Source organism: Mycteria americana, chromosome 5 (assembly GCF_035582795.1).
Source record: "Mycteria americana isolate JAX WOST 10 ecotype Jacksonville Zoo and Gardens chromosome 5, USCA_MyAme_1.0, whole genome shotgun sequence".
NCBI classification, from domain to species: Eukaryota; Metazoa; Chordata; class Aves; order Ciconiiformes; family Ciconiidae; genus Mycteria; species Mycteria americana.
In genome coordinates this window covers 10,572,218-10,592,514 of record NC_134369.1, presented here as the reverse complement: position 1 = coordinate 10,592,514, position 20,297 = coordinate 10,572,218, and the positions used below count along the sequence as shown (strand labels likewise).

General features: G+C 38.7%; 1 protein-coding gene across 1 annotated transcript in view; it reads right to left on the bottom strand.

Annotated features, from left to right (window-relative positions):
• Window positions 1–18,767, bottom strand: part of PPFIBP2 (PPFIB scaffold protein 2) — a 108,991-nt gene extending 90,224 nt beyond the window's left edge. The window contains exon 1 of the mRNA XM_075502092.1: window positions 18,647–18,767. The gene's annotated coding sequence lies outside the window, so the exon portion shown is untranslated. The remainder of the gene's footprint in view (window positions 1–18,646) is intronic.
• Between the last annotated feature and the right edge of the window lie 1,530 nt (window positions 18,768–20,297).

Sequence of the window (20,297 nt, the reverse complement as noted above, 5' to 3'; positions counted from 1 at the left end):
ACCTTAAGAGTGAAGACAATTCTGAAATAATTTTTACTCTTCCTTTCTATACCCCCATTCAATCTTTCTACCACTTCTTTCATGACACTGAAAATACAGTTCTTTCTGTTCCAATAATCAAAATGTCCCAAGTATGAAGTTTCTGAAGTTACTGCTGCCTCTTTTAAACAGGATTAAAGACCAGATGTTACCATCTGACATTAAGGATAACAAACAAAATGTTCCAAAATTAGTCTCTACTTGTGAGTTGGTGTTTCTGGACTCTTAGTCAAGTAGCAGTCACTATTGTCAACAGATGACATTTCAAAAGGGGAAGAGAATTTACACTGTCCATTTCACTGCCAGTAAGAATATTCTCTCTGAAATAAGGCCCTTTTGCACATCACTTCATCACTGAAGTATGAAGCCAGTGCCCACACAGCGATGAACAGGGATCGTACTTAATCTGCATAATTTTTGCAGTGCTCTAACACACAACTCAAAATACTAACAAAGCCTTTGAAGGGTCATAGAATTTTCATGAAGGGTGCAATTCAGTCTTTTGACATTCAGTCTTTTGATACAGAAAGTTTTTAAATCTGTGATTCAAAACTGTTCAAATTTTGTGGTGCTTAGAAAGCTGTGAAAGACACCTGTGTGACAATGGCTAGAGATAGCCTTCAAATGATGCAGGTTGTAGATAAATGTATAGGCAATAGTCGTATGTTTGTGGGGCCAGTTATTCCAATGCCACTGAAGTGTCACTAATCTGTATTTATCAATTACCTATGCTAAGAATTCAATTATTTTGAATTTAAATAAATATTACAATAATCTCTAATGGCAGTTCACACAGATGAAAATATTTTTGTACTCTGTTCATCCAGCGACAGTTCAGACACTGGCCACCATGACCAACTGCATGACTGGTAGCTAAACCACCCACGTTTACTCTCTCAGTTGGAGCCTGCCTAAACACTAGAATGTAGAATCAGCAGCCAGAGGATAGTCAGCTTTAAAACAAAAACTCACCCATTTTTTGTTTCAGAGGGAATGTCAGAAAGAAAAGAACAAACCCTAAAAGTACATTTAAGGCTGACTCGAAATTACTGCATCATAAGAAATGTTCAATTTCAGTCATAAGCCCAGTGCAACGGAAAATTTTTAGAAACAAGTTGAAATTATTTGCTTCTTTTACAAACTAAGAATCCCGAGGTGCAAGCTTTTCTCCACGATGCTGGTGAAATATACACAAAGCAGGGTAATTTATTAATAACCTCTGTGTTACCAGTAAGGTGTGTGTCTATGTCCATTCTAGTCAATGTATACAACACCACTATCTAGAGGGACAGATGCAGGAATAAGAGTCAGAAACTACTATGTTCTAATTTGAGCTCTGCCGTTTATAGCTTGTCATAATGGGTAAGCATTATTTAACTTCAGATCAAATTGATCTGAAGAGCAATATGAGAATGCCTTATCAGAAAACAGAAGAAAAATCTTTAGTGTCACCCAAGGCAAAGATTAATGTAAAGGAATGGTTGGGTTTGGTCTCTGCATTTTTGTCAAAATAATAATTTCAGTATGAACAATGCTGAATGTAACTGAATTTCACTAAAATGTATCTAACCCAAATATTTCATTTAATGGTATTCAAAATAACACAAATTATGCTCAGCATAATCTGGACAGTCATTAAGTCAGCTGATATAAAAAAAATTTCAGAATGCTTACACATGTGAACTTTACAGACACATGTGAACTTTACAGACACTCCCTCTGATTCTGTTGCTTCGATTTGTTGGTTCTGGTAGATTTCCGTCTTCTGTTGTCACATTTACCTGCCAGTAGCTTAGTAGATTCACTAAATACTTTAGAGATACCTGATGCTCAACTGCAATGAGCCTCCTTCCTTGCAACATTTCCCCTAGTTCAAAGCAACCATAACATCGGTAATAATCGCCTCAGTGAAAGTAAATTCATCTACAGTAAGCAGCTGCCAAAGAGGCACCTAGGCTACCTTGCTCCTTTGGCAGATGTGGCCACCAGCCACTCCCCCAGAAATCTATGACCACCAGCTGTGTTGGTAAATCAGGACAGCAGACTGCCTCAAAATTAGAAGGGAGAAAAAGAGTGAAAAATACAAAAACTAGCATAGAGTTTCTATTGCTAGATTGCACTGCATGCTCTTATTTGTGCTGTAAGCTACTGCTCCGCATGCTTAAAGCGGCTAGCGCAATACACAGTTATTATTAACAAGAAATGCAGGACTACTATTTCTTCTAAACATCAAATATAGTATTTGACCATCTGTAGTGAAAATGGTACAGAAAATGCTGCTACATTACATTACAAACTTGAAATTTTACTTATAGAAAAACCTTCAATCAAGACCTTGGCACAAACCAGAAAGTTTTGCTGAAAAATACCACCAGAACTAAGTCTTCTATCTCCTTCCAGCCTCCACACTCTGCCTGTTTTCTCACCTGTATCCACAGTGTATTTGCTGCTTAACTGCTTTAAGCTAGAGTAAAACCTGCTGATCAAACAACGATTTATTAATAAAAGCAATGTTCTTTGCTCCAGAGCAATAATGTAACATTACTTGCTTGACATCTTTTTCTGGACAGACCTGTTGCTTGTGCTTCAGGCAAGTCTTACTTTCCCAGACACTCCCTTCCTACAGTTTGACTGTTCTGAGCAATACTATGAAAATAGCTTGTTAGATCTCATATGCTTTCAGTTACCATTTCTGATCTAGTTCTACAGAAATATCTGCAATTGTGGATTCTTTTTTTATTATTATTAAATAACAAGACACCTGTATCAATCCCAAGGCATGCCGAGTGCCTCAAACAGTATCCATCTATTTGCTGGTATTTTAATTGCAATTCCTTTTATGATTTTCATTCCTGAATGACATCAACAGATGCAGAACACCATGACTTATCTACCTATATAAAAATATACATATATTTTGAAAAATAAGTTTTTTCAGCTTTGGTAAGGACTGAACAAAAACTATCTCTAACATTACAGTACAAGCTTTAGTATTAGCAAATTCTAACCTTCAGGACTTATTAGATTAATTTATATACCAGCAAAATACAAGAACCAATCTACTCACCTTTTCAGGTCCTAAGAAGAAAAGAATTTACTTTTTTGCCTGATCAGTAAAAATTGCTCACTATTAATAGCCAAAGTTTTACTGTTAAGCAGACGTGAGCCTAAATTATTATCACCCCTTCTAAGCCACATGCTCATACTAATTTAGAGCCCAGCCCACAGATAAAGATATTGCAACCCTGTTTGCTATAATTACCTATGTAATAAGATCTTCCAGGAAGTGCAGACAGAGCAAACTGGTCTGAATGCCCTAAATTTATTTTGCTCAGCTAGCTTTACCCTATAAATTCCCATCTGAGATTTGCATTTCAAATAAAATGAAAACTCTCTGGTATAACTATTGTACTTAGAGCCAATATCCCTTGCAAATTTCTTAACCTACTTTCTGTATGTAAAACTATAGCTTACTGTGGCCAAAATGAACATAATGTTTAACAGACATATTCACTATGAGCAAGATGTTCTTCAGAATTATGAAAAGCCTTAATTAAATTTGAATCTTTCATGGCTGCCTTGAACCAGCAGCTGTCCAGAGATAAGAATGTGAACATTTAAGCAACTCGTAAGTCAGATGTTTTTCCAAGGTTGCTCCTAATAATGAGGTTGCCAACTTTATCAGTTATGGAGATGGGTGTGGTTTTTGACAAGAACTCTTGAAATCCAGATCTTGCCTTAATATCAATGCTTTGGGTGGCCTAGAAATTCCTCTTACATTTAGAAGACATAGCTAACAATTAACTACCACCACCTTTTTTTCTGAGATTAATAAATACATGTTTGTAAACTGCTTAAAGATTCAAATTCAAGTATCACATTGCTTTGTACTTAATGGTGTAAAGAAATATCAAGTGGCTTGGCTAAGCTTCAGCAGTCCTCCACACTTTTTTCAGCTGCAAGACGACTCCCCAGCTGGAATGAACAAATGCGCACAATTTCCACCCCCGCCTTTTCCCACCTTGCTTCTCCCCCAGCCATGTGCTGTATTGTTTCCAGTCACCCCACAGGAACATAACTGCCAATTCACCTCTCCAACCTGGCTCAGTAGTTCTCATGACACCATAAAATACAGAAGTTATAAATACACATTTGGATCCTGGCCTTTTAGAACCTGGCATACCTCTCCAATTAAGTTAATCCTTAGTCCTAAACAACCATCCACAGCTGCTGGGAACAGAAGAATTTCTGCTGATCACTAGAATGACCGCCTAAGGAACACTACTTATACAGCATCCTCCAGGACTATACAGCCAGAAATCCTATTCATCCAATTGTAGCTTAAATTTAATTTATTTGTTAATACAGACACTACTTGCTCTATTTCCCCTCTATATGCTTCACTGGAATAGGCAGAAGGGTAAATAGAACCCTTCCTTCTTTGATTACCCCTTACGTAATAAATAAAACCAAGACTATAGAGGTTTTTTTAAGAATAACTAGAATGGGAATAAAAAAGAATATTTATTTTCAGCTAGAAAGTGTAAAGGGTCCACACTAAGGGGGAGGGGGAAGCTCTAGGGGGAAATATAGATTAGCCAAAGTTGAACAAAGACCTGATACTGAGCTATTTCAGGCAGATGGTAGAAGAACTGGTAAAGTCTCTAGTCAACATATTGCTGGGAGTCCTCATATAAAGGGACATCCTTAGGTGAAGCACAGTGCTAGTACAATAACTCCATGATGAAAATGAGCTAAGCTCATTAACTAAATACGCTAAACTAACTTATGCTGGCAGCTGGGTATTACCCTGGCACTGTAAAAGCACCACGTTTGTGGGCTGCTGAAAAAAGTTAGAGTGACAGGCAGTAAGAACTACGTTGCTTTTAAACATATTATACTAAATAATTTGATTTAAAATATGAAGGGAACTGAATATAGTTAAATTTACTGCATTATGAAGTAGCAAAGGAAATAAGGAAAAAAGAAAGCACCCTTAAAATATGCTAAATGATCTGACTGATACTTTATGATGCTTTAAGAACACAAATCACCTCATAGTAACTCCTCCACAGGATCCATAGATATTAAGTTACAGTTGCCATTGGTACTATAACCAAACTTCCTGACTCATGTTTGTACAAAGTCTCATCCTTACATATAAAAGCTGACGCTGACAGAATGGCATGCGCAAAGTGAGGTTTCTTCAGCTGCTCTCTATAGCAGTTCTATCAACTGGAGAAAGCCATTCATTCCTTCAGTGTTGTTTTAAACATTGTTCATAAGAGCTTAAAAAAGCACCTCATAATTTTATTTTAAATTGGTATCAGACATTTTAAGTTTTCTCTTTGTTATACACAGTATAAAGGGAAATGCTGCAGCTTCTGACTTTGCAAATCTTAAAACCAAAATTGCATTCATTATTTATTATTGTATTAAGTGGAAAAAAAACCCTAATTATTTTAGTTCAGTTGTCATCTAACTAGTTCCAATTTCTAGCTAGTTAAAATTTCAGAAAAAAACCACAATGAATAAATGCTTTGGATTTAAACTTCAACTGAATAAAGCATTACCTGGTAAAATATATGAGAGGAAAGTTTCTGAACCAAAGCATGAACATTTCTGGTCTTAAAATAAATGCAAAGATGAATGGCATACAAAAGTCAGATTTGGTACTACAGTTCACATTTAGTTATAAAAATATTACAATTAAGAAGAGTCAGACCCCCAAAATTCTGACATTTAAAATGAACTATGGTTTTTTCTTTCCCTTCTAATCTCAGGTATTCAGTGGCCTCAAGGGCACAGCTTCAAATTTACTTCCATGAAGGTCAACATTTCAGCTAGGTCTTCTAACTGACTTAACTCCATATCCAATGCCCGGGAAACTGCATCTCCCCCCCCCCCCCCCCCCCCCCCCCCCCAAAAAAAAAAAAAACCAAAACAAAAACCCAAACCAAACCACCAAAACCAACCAAACAACAAAAAACATGCACGAGTTGAAAAACAAGCTGAGAAATGATACAATGAATGATCCTGTGAAAGTAAATTCATGCTCTAGTAAATTGAAAGGTGAGAAAAGTTAATAAAAGTAAACACAGAATTCATGCACGAAGGAACTCTTTGTGCTAGAGTAGAACAGAGGACGAGACCTTGACAGAAACTGAGAGAGATTAGGTATGTATAATTAACAAAAGTATTCAAAGCTATCCTCTATAAAAATTAGACAAGCTATACTGCTAGAAAAAACATTCTTTAAAACTTGAGAATTAGGAATAACATTTCTTATGGTTCTCAAAGAGTTCTCAGGCTTTTCCAAATCTCTCTGAAACAAAGACTTCTCAGCCTGGCCATGACAACCTACTGGGTCAGGCCAGTCCCTTATGGAAAATCCTACTGTTCAATTTTTGTTTGCCTTTCTGCATTTCAGTAAGTTTTGTAAATGGAAATAATTCTTCTTGCCCATTAAGCTGTTATAGAACCAACTCAGCAGAACAAGCACTACTAATAACTTACTTTATTAATCTATTAAGTACATGTGTATAAATCCCACTAGGGATACAGAAGGGTATATGAGCACTGTGAAACAGAGATTTTGCACTAACTTTATGCAGGTACCATTTGGAATATTAGTCTGAAAACACAGATGTTTCATTAAAGGAGGCCAGTGCTACCATAGGGCCAGAAGATCTGATCTCTCAAAGAAATGTAAGGAGGTCCAATTTTCAAATCTGCTCACAGTGTCTATTTTCTTCAGTTCCTTGATATACACAGAGGATCGTTGTAAAAATGAGCTGCTTTGCCAAGAAAGAGCAAACACTCCTCAGCCAGCTGGCTTAGTTTTCAGAACCCATACAGTCCTTGATCCTAGTGCCTCAACTTCTATTTATTATTGCCTGTAGTGTAATCAAGACAGGTATCCATCAAATTCATATGACTCAGAGGCAGAAAACAGCTATGTATTTTTGGAACTCTTACGACACTGTAAGAATAGTCATGCTCGTTCAGACTAGAAGTCTGTCTGGCCCAGTGCTCTGTCTCTAATGATGTTCAGTGCAACACAGGTGCATAGTGATCAGTCTCCTGCTCTATCTTTCCCAGTAATCAGCAAGCATGAGGCTTTATGAAACACTGACTACAGAGGAACCATCATGTTTCATAGATGTTGAAGGACCTACCCTCTGTAGATTTATCTGATTTCTTTTCAAACCCATTTTGTATAATTTTTCAGTGAACGCTCTGACGTTACAGAAAAAAAAACCCCAGTGGTTAATCACTGCTCACTTTTTCATGCCACTATCTTACAGTCTCTTTCCAGTCCTATTCCCCTTTCTCCCCTACAACATCCTTGTTTAACTGAAGAGTCATTATCCTGCAAGTCTCTCCTCAGAGTAAACCCAATCCATACTTTTCAACGCACTTGCTGCTTCTCTATATGTTTTTTCCTGTTGTATTGTACCACTGTTGAGATGAGATGACCAAGGCTACATGTAGCATTCAAGTTGCAGGGTATTTCTGACCTTTAGAAAAATGCCACAAAAGAAATACGTGATGACATAGGTGAATATGTGAATGTTTCCACGCAGAGTAAAAACAATTAATCTTTACAGAAATAACTCACTTCAGAGGATTAGCAGAGTGGAGAGCACTAAGCGTTCCTTAAAATGGACAGACACTAAAGTAGGTGAGGATTGGTAGAGGAATTGGCACCAGTGGACAATGAGATACCCAAGATCTGTTTTTCTGCAACGGAACCTCAGAACAAAGAGGAGGGTTAACAAGCTAGAAAACTGATTTTCTGCAATCAAAAGATTTTTGATTTTCATCCACAAGGTTTCTAAGGTAAAAAGCTGAGGTCTGGGTTAGACTACACAGAGAAATAGTCCAACATAGACACAACTAAGAGATATTTCTTATGATTATTTCTCATTACGAAATGATCTGCTCTTGGGTTACTCACGTTATAAAGCTCTGTCTTGAATTTGCCTCAACTTTATTAATGTGATATGAAGACTTTTGTGATGTCTAAACTCAGCTTTAGACATAAGGCTTAAAAATTAATACTACAAAGACAGCTTTTTTGACTTTGTAAAATTTAATTTCGTATTAGTATTTTTCCCTCCTTGAAACATTTTGTGCACCAATTTATAAGTAACTGGAAACATCACTAGGCTGGTTTAATATGACCCACCCTGCATCTGTGAACACAAACATGCTGAATTCACACTAACAGGAACCGACAGTATCAAGTACTTCTGTATAAATTTAAGCTTCAGTAGCTATTTTGAGGAAAGTGTCTGTGGGAAACAAAAAAAGGAAAAATTTACTTATGCTAGAAACAGCAAATTCAACATAAGTGAATATGCTTGGATTAAAAGCATTAAACTAGGAACAACAAATGGATCACTATGAAAAGAACCATATCCCACATTACTCATCACATCAATGAAAATATAAATTTTAACAGCTGTGTCAGTTTAATGCCTATGCTTAAAAACAAAACATTCTTATATTGATCGCTTCCTGAAGATTAATGAAAATTTCTTTGGAAAAAGCTGTCTTCAAGTTTTTCTCTTTCTCTGCCTAAAGAATAGGTATAACCAAGAGGCAAAAATTCTCCATGGCAAGTTAGATCCTGATCTAAAAGGACACACTTTTTTGATTTTACTCCTCCATTATTCAGAGTATGGGACTTCGCACTCCTTGCAGAACTGGCCAACAAGTAAGGAAGTAGCTGTATCAAACATTGTGCCACAGCTGATTTCTAAATCAGAGAATGATATATTCTCCTATCATATTTACTTTCCATACTTAATGGATTAACATAATTTTCTAATTATGAGAAAAAGTATTATACAGAGAGGCAACGTTGCAAGACAGACACAACAGTAACTTGACATCCAAAAGCAACATTTAATATTTTTAAGATTCACATAGGTGAGAGAAACTTGTAATGTCTCCCAGCTGAAGAAACATTATTACAGGTGGCAAGAAAAATACAACATCCTTTATTCTTGTTTTTCCAGTGGATCCTAGAAGAAAAACGAATACCAACATGAGTAGAGACAGATTAAGCACCCACTGAAGCCAGAAGCTGACTTTAGAGGAAGCATGAAGCAGCCTGTAATGAACGTGTGACTAGATATATAGGTCTCCTCAATGACCTATTCTATGAAGGAGCTGTATTTGCTCATAGAAAAACGTTTACCTAGCAAAGGATCTTAACAGAATCACTACACTCAAGTGCTCAGCCTGTCTCTTTCACATTCATCTGCGCACGGTTACTGTTTCCGCTCTGTTGCCACACCTGAAACAAATAAGTTTCAGGTAACTGTATATCCAGTTTTGAGTATTTGGTGCAAACTTTTTATAGGCTTACAAAAGAGTTCTGAAGTGCCCAGCATGCTGCTTCCATAAAGTAGAGGTACATTCAATGGCACAAGATACAAAAGAGATCTGGAAGTCTACTGTTATATATAGCACCTTTTATTATCAGCCATGCTAGGCATTCTCAAGTTCTTACCAAACACAAAGCCCATCATGCCGTGTCTGCCAACCATTTCAAGGCATTTATTCTCATATATTTTTTCTCATATATTTTACAAATGTAAAATCATCCGTTTACATTTTACAAATGTAAAATCATCCGTGGCATTTATTCTCATATATTTATTCTCATATATTTTACAAATGTAAAATGAACGAGTTGTCGTGTCAAATCATGTTATCAAGGGTAAATCAAATCAATTTAAATTTCTCCTTATAAAATATACATGATGTATAGGACTAAGAAAGAGACAGAAAATGCACAGCCACAGTTCCATGCATCAGAATGCCTATTTGAATTGGCAAAACTTAAAAAGTATACATCATTTCCAGAAAGAGACTAATTGCTTAATAAAACTGGTTCCATGTATAAGTCTCCAAAGCTACCATATTCCAGTTTAGTCATTTTGGCCTACAGGTTTGCTAGGACACTGAATTCAAAAAGCTTTTGGAAGTTTTGCAAATTAAAAAATGCCTCTCTCAACACAAACTGAATGCAAGAACTGGACCTAGAAACAGACCCATTCATAAACTCAGTATTCTTCTGGTTTTTATATACATATTTACATCTGAAGTTCAGTATGCTGTCAGCATAATTCATCAACGGGGTATGTATAAAGGATCACTTTTGTTGTCTTTTAATAGTGAGTTCCCATTACTTTTAGGGCATGAAAAAAACCCAGAAGTTAAACTATTATAATGAACATACATAGGATTTCTCTAGATTCATTTCCAGATAAGTATTTTAATTAACTACTTGAACGTAAACAATGACTCAAAAGTATTTGCCAAAAAATAAAACTGTAGCCTAAAATTTGTGCTACTTATGTTTTACTTCCAGTCCAAGGAAAAACTCTTTCATATGATTTAAATAAACAGAAAAATTGCAGTTGTTACTGCAAATGCTAGAGTGTAACGGTACCTGAAGCAATATATTGTTATAAAGTTAGTCAAATTTTACTGGTTCTGAAATAAATGGATTAGACACCTTTGTACTGACATAGAAGACAAATGAAACAGAATTCTTATATTACTTTAAAGGGCGTGAGTGTCATCATAGCAAGGCCAGAGGTCCTAAAACGCACTGTCACAGTCCCAAACAGCAGTGACACCTGAGGGGATACTGAGTGTCAGGCTTTTACACATCCTGTCTTACTTCAGAGTATTTCATGTTAAGACTCAGAGCAGCTTTTTAGAACTGTTTGAAAGGCTTACTGCTCATATTTGGTCTGACTGTGAATAAACCTATGGAGTTTCCTGAAGTAATAACTTAATAATGTATTTTACTGTTTGATAACAATGCCTTTATCGGACCTGTTTATTAAAACAACCACAAAAAGAAATTATTTCAGGCTAATAACTTGCAAAGTCCTTTAATCCCTAACAGATACCAGCTGATTTGCCTTTATGAAAAATATCTCAGAAGTTTCTTGCTTCTGGGGCCAAGTGACAGTGCATAAAAATCAAAATAAAAAACAATAGAAAAAAATTGAACTATTCAAATGACTGTCCATTGGATGAAATGAAGTTTTTCTTCTATTTCAGGAGAGAAAAGGAAATCAGAACGCACTCTCAGTTTCTTCAGTTTATTTGATTTTCCAGAAAATGGATCAAAGTCTGCTCCCATATCGGCAATCATGACATCTTTATACTTTCACACTACATTTATAAGTAAAATTTGATTTTCTATTATATATAAGAGAGATTTAGTCCCCTGTGTTTCAGTGGTCTTCAAAAACTCCAAGTGGAAATATTCAAGACAGTTTTATTAATGCCGAAAAAATATATATCCAGTCTTTTCCTACTTGAAAGGAAAAATATGGTCATGTTAACAAACACTGAAATACTGCTCTGTCATGAGGAAATTGTTTCTTCTCTCTTAGTCCTTATTGATAAGGGATAGTTTTGCTCCATGACAGAAACAGTACTGCTTACTTTGTTAGTTAAGAAAAACAAATAAAATACATGCACTGTAAAATGATATTTAGAGGCAAGCTGCCTAGCATGGCAGTTTTATCAGTCTCAACTAATTTGGAACCTCTGCTTCTAAGTACCCAAATCTCAGTTTCCAAAGGAAGTGAGCAGCTGCTAGTCCCATTCTTTGCAATTAGTCCCTGGATAATCAGAAGCTTTGATTAAATAAAAAAACCTACAAATGACTGGTGAATCCAAACTAAATTTGTTCTAGAGCATGAATTCCTTTTGTACCAAATAATTCACTCTGAACACAAACTCCTCTCCCCACATTAAAAAAAAAAAAAAAATGCAGTCTTCTACAGTCGATCCTTTTGCAAGTAGTTTATGTGAAATGAGAACCAGCTGGGCCTCACAATCTACAAATGAAACTAAATATGCTACCAAATTTCCTAATTAAGATGGAGAATACACTCCAAGCAAAACAGATTTGGACCAAAATTCTTCCAACAGTTTTCTAATCCTTAGCCTAATCTACAACTATTATGAAATGTTGCATGCACGGGACAAGGTATAGGTGAGTAACTATTGTGGACTATTAAGCATTTTTCGCAACACTATGTTCTGAAAAGCAGGCCAGAACAGATCTTTTTCTTGCACAAAAGCTTGTTATGACAACTCTCCTTTCTTCTAGTAACAAAAGGTTCTAATATGATTTTCCTTTTGTACATACAAAGTTTGCCAGATCAGACCATAAATTGCTCTTTTCGGTTTCAGGTGAAGTTACTACTTTGGCTACATTCAGCTTCCAACAGTGAAGAACATTTTAATTCAAGAAATATTTAACTAATCATTTATAGTGTTTATGACTGAGATTTTCAGGTTTAATATAATCTGTACTAACACTAAAAATATTTTGCATATATACTTTTCATTACAGAAGACTACTTTCAAGAAAAGAAAACTATTCACTTGTCTCATTTTGATTTTTTTCAGATGCAATGAACACATTCTTTAATAGAATTACGTGTCCCACTTTCATTGATATTTTACAACCAGTCTGTGTTTCTGGTCCATACAAGTAGCTCCAAATTGTAAGATTTGTTTTTCCTCCCTTCCTGAAACAATTATTAAAGTATGTATTACAAAAGAGCTTACAACAAACACTTTACTTATATATGTATATATGCTTACATAGCACTTGCATAAAAATACCTTAAGTTCAGCTAGAGGAGGGTTTTTTGTTTGTTTGGGGGGTGATATTTTTTTGTTTTGTTGTTTGGGTTTTTTTAGTAGTAAGTACATTTAGTGCACAGTTAACAAGGGTAGCTGGGGTCCATGTCTGAGTATCTGGGTTGAAGCTATTACCACATTTCCTACAGTCTCACGGTTTCTGAAGTTGTAAATGCATGTCCTGAACACATCTCAAGATCCAGTGACTTGTTTTGCCATTTTTTCTCCTAGTCTGCTGGGTGACCATAAATCTGCCAGTGAAACTGTTTAGGGAGGTAAGGCCACTGGAAGACGACCCATGCTTATGTGATTTCTCACTTGTACCCTCACTGCAAAGTATATAGAGAGGTTACTATCATAAATAAACCAAAGCACAACTTCATACCTTAGGTTGGGCATAAAAAGTTGAAAAAAGAGATTTTCTGCATGAAAGAAAGGAATTGAATTAATACTAAATTTCAGGTAAGGTCTTATGTTAACTGCGTTGTGAAGACCTGCACTTAAACCTAATGAGAACAGTTTTATGAAGCATATGGGAGTGTTATCACAGAATAACTGAGTCACATAATAGTTGAGGTTGGAAGGACACCTCTTCGGATCACCTACTTAAATTCCCAAGAGCTTGTTTTTATTAGTATATAGGTTAACATTGGCTGGAATGTCACCAAGGCACTAAATGTATAGGACAAAGATGATTTAACAGAAATTTCATTATGAACTACAGAATGATAGAACGTTTTAAGTAAAAGAAGTCTTATGCAAGAAGATCTTAATACATCCACTGTCTAATACTGCACACAGCAAATACCATGTAGGTGAAATGCAAAAACTTTGCCTCCCAGGATGGTTTATGCTGGTTTCCTATCTATTTAAAATATCGGATTTACCTCCCCAAGGTCTTTGCTAGATAATATTTTTTCTCTGGAGTGAAACATCAAAATACTTCCGTTTAGGAGCTGACTGAATTACATGCATTAGTTTACCATCATCACAGAAACACGTTCATAAATCTTACTGCAATATCATTCAAATCAGATGTTCTGATTATGCATTATTAAAGCAGATGCTACCATCTGCACTGTATTGTAGTGGAATAACAATATGATTCACTATATTCAAGAGACATTTGGCAAATATTTTCCCCTGTCAAATTAAGACTTCTGATATAAACTTTGGGTTGAAAATAGTGCAAATTGGAAACAAAATGACTTCTTTGTATGCACAGTACAGACAGAAACAAGAAGGCATCCCCAGCTAAGTCGCCTCCGAACGTGGAGACCAACCAGACTTGTTTTCAGAAGAAGATAAAGTAAAACAGCAGTTCCCATACTGTCAGTGCTTGAAATCCAGGTTAGAATTCAGCAGCTTAGATTTATCTTTAGTAATGGCTTTAACTGGCATACAATCTGTTGATCTTAGAGAGTATGAAGACATAGCCAACAAGTGAATAATTCTCTATGAATATTCATACACGTTACATCCTTGCTCTAATGAAAACAAGACTTGCAGTCAGCATTTGATAAGCAACACTTGTAACAGAGCCAGGCTTTGGACCTGTCTTCTTCTTCCAACCAGCACGTTTTGACTTTGAGCATTCAGTCTTATTTCACCCCTCCAGCCTAATTCAAGATTTTGCTGAAGGAGAATCAGGCCTGCTGATCTGTTTTCTCCAAATTAACACCTGCTTCACGAAACCATCATCAACTTAGCACCATGTCTTTGGGTGATATGCAAAAGACCTCTCATATAATCAGCAGTTCACGTGCTGTCACTGCAACTTTTTGGAAGTCAGATTCATCACTTACCATTCCAAGCATGTTGTCTGCCACATACTATCTGGTCACCATCCAGTTTCTTATCTTTTCCCCTCTCTAAACTACAAAGCACTCTATTTTCCCCTGTATTCAATTCTCAACTTTTATCTTCAGTTACTTCAGGTTTTAGCTGGAAAAGTCAGCTAAACAGATGAACACACATTTTTATGTGGATAGGAAATAAATATAAGAATATGTTTTACATATCACATACATAGAGTTGAGAAAAACACTAATGGCTCCCTGTTAGTTTGTTGATCATCTGGCAGAGAACTAATGTCCTGTCTTACGCATGTGAAGATACCAAATTTTCCTCTTTGGTTAGTATGAAAATATACAGCTCTTTCCCCTCAGCAGCTTTGGGTTACAGGTCTTCCAGAAATACTAGTAAGCTACACAATATTCATAACAATCTTGCTTTACAGGTTATCAAATTAGAGTTTAAAATCCAGCTCATGCTTACAGTCCTTTAAACCACTACATCGTAACTTGGCAGATACACAGTATAAACATAAAATCCACAAATTGACCTAGACTGGCAACAGTGCCATTAGGATTTACTTTTTATGTTTCTTTCAGAAAGGAATTATCTTTGTAATTTAACTTCTTTGTTCTTTGCATCAATGAATTGCCAAATAAGAGCAAAGTGCTATTGGGAAATGGTTTTATAGCAAATAAACACATGAAGATGCAGGGAAACAAAACAGGTAACTAATGTTATGAGGCCACGAGAGACTTGAAATAAAAACGTGCTAAAACATATAGGCAGAGGCACCTAGCTACAAAAAAGTATCTTTATTGTGTTGCTTAATGTGCATCTATTTAAAAGAAGAACTATAAAATACTGTAAAGGGGTGGCAGGAAGAAATTCAAGCTGTCACAATTTATCAAAGACATATTATCACCTCAGAGCTCATGCTTAGACAAAGTTAAAGAACAGATTGTCCAAAGGTGGGAGTCTCAGTTTTTTCAGCTCTTCAAAGTAACAGGTGAGTTGATAGCACAGAATAGACAAGAGCAAGCTGGGGAAAATTTAGAGAACTTAAAATAGTTCACAGCTTAAACTTTCCAGTTTTTGAGGGATCAAGTTACTGAAGCAAAATGATTTCATACACATTTACTGAACTCTGGTAACTGATGAAGTGTGCCTCCAAGGGCAGCCATTGCTGGCTAAACTTTATTCAGTAGCTTATGAGAATTTAAAGATCATACCTTAAGAAGTTGAAGTCACTGAACTCTGAGGATGAGGTGGCAAACTGAGATGATAATCATCTCAAAAGATTAGAATGATGCAACTTCACTAACTGAAAAGTGACTTCTGAAGGTTCTCATCTACTGCCCTAAACAACATCATCTTCTGTTGCGTTACTATTTCTACACTATTAGGTATTTCTGGAAAATGCAGAAAAGCCTTCCTTGGTACAGTACGTTTAATGGTAACATGTTTGCATCTATACTGAATGATCATTATCACAAAACACATTTCCTTATTCATCATTTCCCTGCTTTGATAAACACTAAATCCTCTGACTCATGCTATGGACATCTAAAGCAAGAAGATGGTTTCATCCTATTCCTGTAAATATCTTTTTTTGGGGGAGGGGAGAAGGCGGATTTTTTTCTAACTACCAAAGCCCCACTGAGGCTCTGCATTACCTGTATGAGCATAGTCCTTTGCTAATCTTACCAGGTCAAGGCCCTCATTTGTTTGAGCTGAAAGGCTCAAACAAATCCTTAGCTGTGGGGAAAGTGAACTAAGTTTCTGGTCTGTCTCCGAGTAGTCTAATAAGAGTGAAAGTAGTGTCTAGGGTAAGTGCTTTATAGGTTTTTGTGGGAGCTTGTTTGTTTGTTTGTTTTGAAGAGAGAGAGACTGGAAAGAGGCAAACAGGAAACAAGTTAGGTAAATGAAGGCTAGAAGCAGAGCTGCACATGGAAAAAAAAAGGTGCGTCACTATCTTTTGTTCTTTTTCATTTTCCCATGTTTTGCACTCATAGCACATTCTCCCTCTCCCTTTCCCCCTTGTTTGCTGACCCTATCGAAGTGTTCAGGGAAGGTGATTCTTAAGGTCTTCACTTACTCTTTTCCATCTGTTCTCTTCCCATCCTCCATTCAAACACGCTCTACCACATTAAGTCACATTATGCTGCCTTAGAGCTTGCACAGACAGTCTAGAGTAACAGAGAGACTCAGTGTAACAGAAGCATGACAGAGGAAACAGGGAGAATTGATTCAAGAACCCAGAAAGCACTTCGCTAGTCTATGCCTACACCGATGTATTCTCTTTGTTTACGCACACCACACCCCACCCCCCCAATCACTTTTCCACACTGCTGGTACCATGTTAACAAAGATGAAGTGAGATCAGATACACTAGGAGTGAGGGGAGGATAGTGCTTATTATCCCATCTCTACCTATTCCTTCCCTAATTCCTTCCTGTCCTCCCTGCTTCTAGCATAGTCCTCATATGGATAGGGCTGCTGGAGTGAAATCAAGATGGTAGCAGCAGTGCCTCTGCCACCATTCCTGTAATTCCTCAACTTCCTGGGACAGGAGATGAAAGCAGCAAGGGAACATGGAACCAGGGAACAAGGCTCCCAGCCCAATTCCTACCATGCTTCAGATTAATCAGTTTCTGCCCCCTCCCTTTAATTTGGCGCTTTCCATAGGGCAGAGTCCCAGATCTACGATAGATAAACTGCTATATGTTTGGCCAAGACACTTGATTATTACCTAGCTTAGGTAAACAAAGCATTTAAGTTTTCAAAAGTGATGCTAACATTAGTTTGAAACAGTTACAGGCATATTGTGTGTGTCTACAACACATATAAACATCAGCAGTCAGTGGCAAGATTAGTCTTGAGCTATCCCTCACCTTAAGTCTTGTTACTGGGGACTTGAAATTATTTTATATATTATAAATTACACTATAATTCTTTTACATATTATTTTTTCCTCATATTCTGGTACCAAGCTATACTTATCCTGAAGACAAACCTAAGGTTCTTTTGAGTTCTCCCTCTGCTCTAACTTATACTGGGTTTTCTTTAGGTTCAAGAGGCCCTTACAATAGCTTCCAACTGGAACAATCAGCAAATGGAGCATAAATCCATATCATTTAAAAACAACCCATATTTGCTTAGGTTTGTCCCAGTTTGTCCTTTTCTGGTATACTGAGTTCTACTCCAAGCATCTCTCCATTAGGAATACACAAGGAAGCATAAAGATTTATTGGTTTTAGCTAAGTTCATGCAGCAGATCCAAGTCAAAGTCAAGAACACAAGCAAAGTAAATCAATAAACCTGGAAAGCTGAAATTTAGCCTTCTTTGCTCTCCCATCTACTCTTTCCACATTTCCATACAAGTTTCAGAATGAAGTCCTCCATGCACCTGTTCACATACTCCTGTTTAAAAAAAAAACCAAAACCCAAAAAACTACAGAAAAGTGCCCCTCACTCTTCCCCCTTCCTGCCAAAACCCTGCAATTAAAAATCTGAAATTGTAGAAGACCTTTATGACTATGGAAATACAATGTGTTGTACATGCATATCTTCAAAAGCACACATTGCACTTCACCTATATACAGTCAGATCTGCAGTTACTGACCTACCAAATTAATACTTAACATCTTATTTTGCAAAACTGAACAAATGATCATACACAAAGCAGTGTGATTCCTTATCCTTCTTGCAAATGTTAAGGGGGAGGTATTTTTACCATAGTAGCACAATAACATGAGTGCTGAACGATGAAACTGGAGATCACTTGACATCTCCTCATACTCTTACCTCCCTTATCTCCGTACTGGTAAAACAGGCCATAATAGCCAGTTTCATCTTCCAGCCGTTCTTTTCTGAACATCCTTTTAACTATCTTATTTCACCCACATACCTCTTTTCTGAATTAATTTTCAATTACAGACTGGGGGGGAGAACACCTCACTTCCACTTTAGAGAACTGGGCTGGCAACTGGATGTCATTACTGACAGCAGAGTTTCTGAATCGACTGTTCTATGTCAATAAAACAGCTTATTTACTGAACTGCTAGTTGAACTCAAGTTTCAAAGCTTTGCTCACTGTGAGAATAAATATTTAACTTACAGGAGCCGCGTCTATTTAAAAGTCTTCCCAACAGTATGGAGTCCTTAACTCTCACAGCAAGAGCAAAATATTTAAAAAGCAGAAGCAACAGGCGCTGTAGTCACATCCGCAGCAGGATTCGTGAGGGAACCCCTTTTAAAAAACGGCCGAAGCGCCCCAGAAACCGCCGGGAGCCTGCGTGCCCCGCTGACCTGCCTCCTGCCCGACGGTGCCCTCGACCGAACCGCCGCGGCGCCTCAGGACAGCTCGGCCCTGCGCTCCTCCACCTCACCGCCGAGCCCGCGCCAAGGGGACACCCGACACGCCCGGGTAGCGGCGCAAACCCTCCCCGCTGAGGCAGGACCCTTCCGCCGAGCACCCTCCCACGCAGCCCGCCCCCGGCTCGCACCGCCCGCCCGCGGCGACCGACCTGCGCGGCGGCGGCGGCGGCGTTGGCAGCGCCTCCCGGGCTCCGCTCCCGGCCGCCCTCGCCCCTCCGCGGCGCCAGGTGCGCCGCACGGCGGCTGGCGGGCGGCGCGCGCCCCCAGCTCCCCTCACGCGCACGAGGGACGCGCCATTGGATGCGGGGACGGGACCCGCCGGCGGCGGCCACCCCCACGTGACCGCGAGCTGCGGGGCGGGCTGGGGGCAGCGGGCGCGCGGCGCTCCCCCCGCCCCGCGCGGGCAGGTGCGAAGGGGCCGCGGCCGGCGCGCGGCAGCCGTTATCTCGGCCCCCGGGGCCCCCGGCGGCGGCAGCAGGATCCGCTCCCGGGCCGCGCGTTGGGCCCGGTAGGAGCTCGCGGGGCGCTTCGGGACACCCGCGGTAGGTCTGGCCCGCGCAAAGACGTGCCCCGCAGAGCCCGGGCGGGGGGCAGTGAGGCTGGCAGGCGGGTCCGTACCCCCGTCTCCCCACAGCACCGTCAGGGCTCGCGCAGCAGCGCCTCAGCGTCGGCGTGTGCACCTGTAGCGGCATAAAAATGCCCGACACCCACCACCAACCCCTCACGTCAGCGTAAAATCAAGGCTGCGCCAAGGCTCCTGGCTACCGAGCGTGGCCCCGTCCCTGACAGGACGGACGGTGGAGGCGAATCCTTTCTCGGGGTTTCCGAGGGTTCCTGGCTGGCGCCTCACGACCTCGCTCTCCTGCCTTGCAGGAGTTTCTGCAGCTACGACGTTCCCCGCAGGAACTGGTGAGGTCTGGCTGTCCGAGCTGCAGCCTTCTAGAGCTTAGCTCCACAGGAGCCTTTCCCATCGCCTCGTTGCAGAGATGGAAACTGGGTATTATCAGACCTTCAGTGAATTTCAGTGTGAAGGGAAGGGTTTGAACAACTTGCCTCTCCCCCCGGCCCCCCCGTTTCTGAGTTTTATTCTTTGTATCATTATTACTGGGAGTAGAACAATTGATTAAAACTATGCTGTTTTACATAGTGCTACCAAGCATATTTTTGGTGCATATTCCTACATACCAGGGATTTTCTAGGTTAACAAAAACGTTATGTTATTAACTGAGAAAAGCGATACTCCCTTTCCCCAAAGATTTAAAAATCGGATATTTTAATACTTAAAGCACTTACCTATTCTATTAGTAAAATAATAGCATAGGCCATTTACATTGGTACAAGTTTTTTATGTCGTATTTCTGTTGACTCCTGTTTTAAAAACGTTCTCTAAT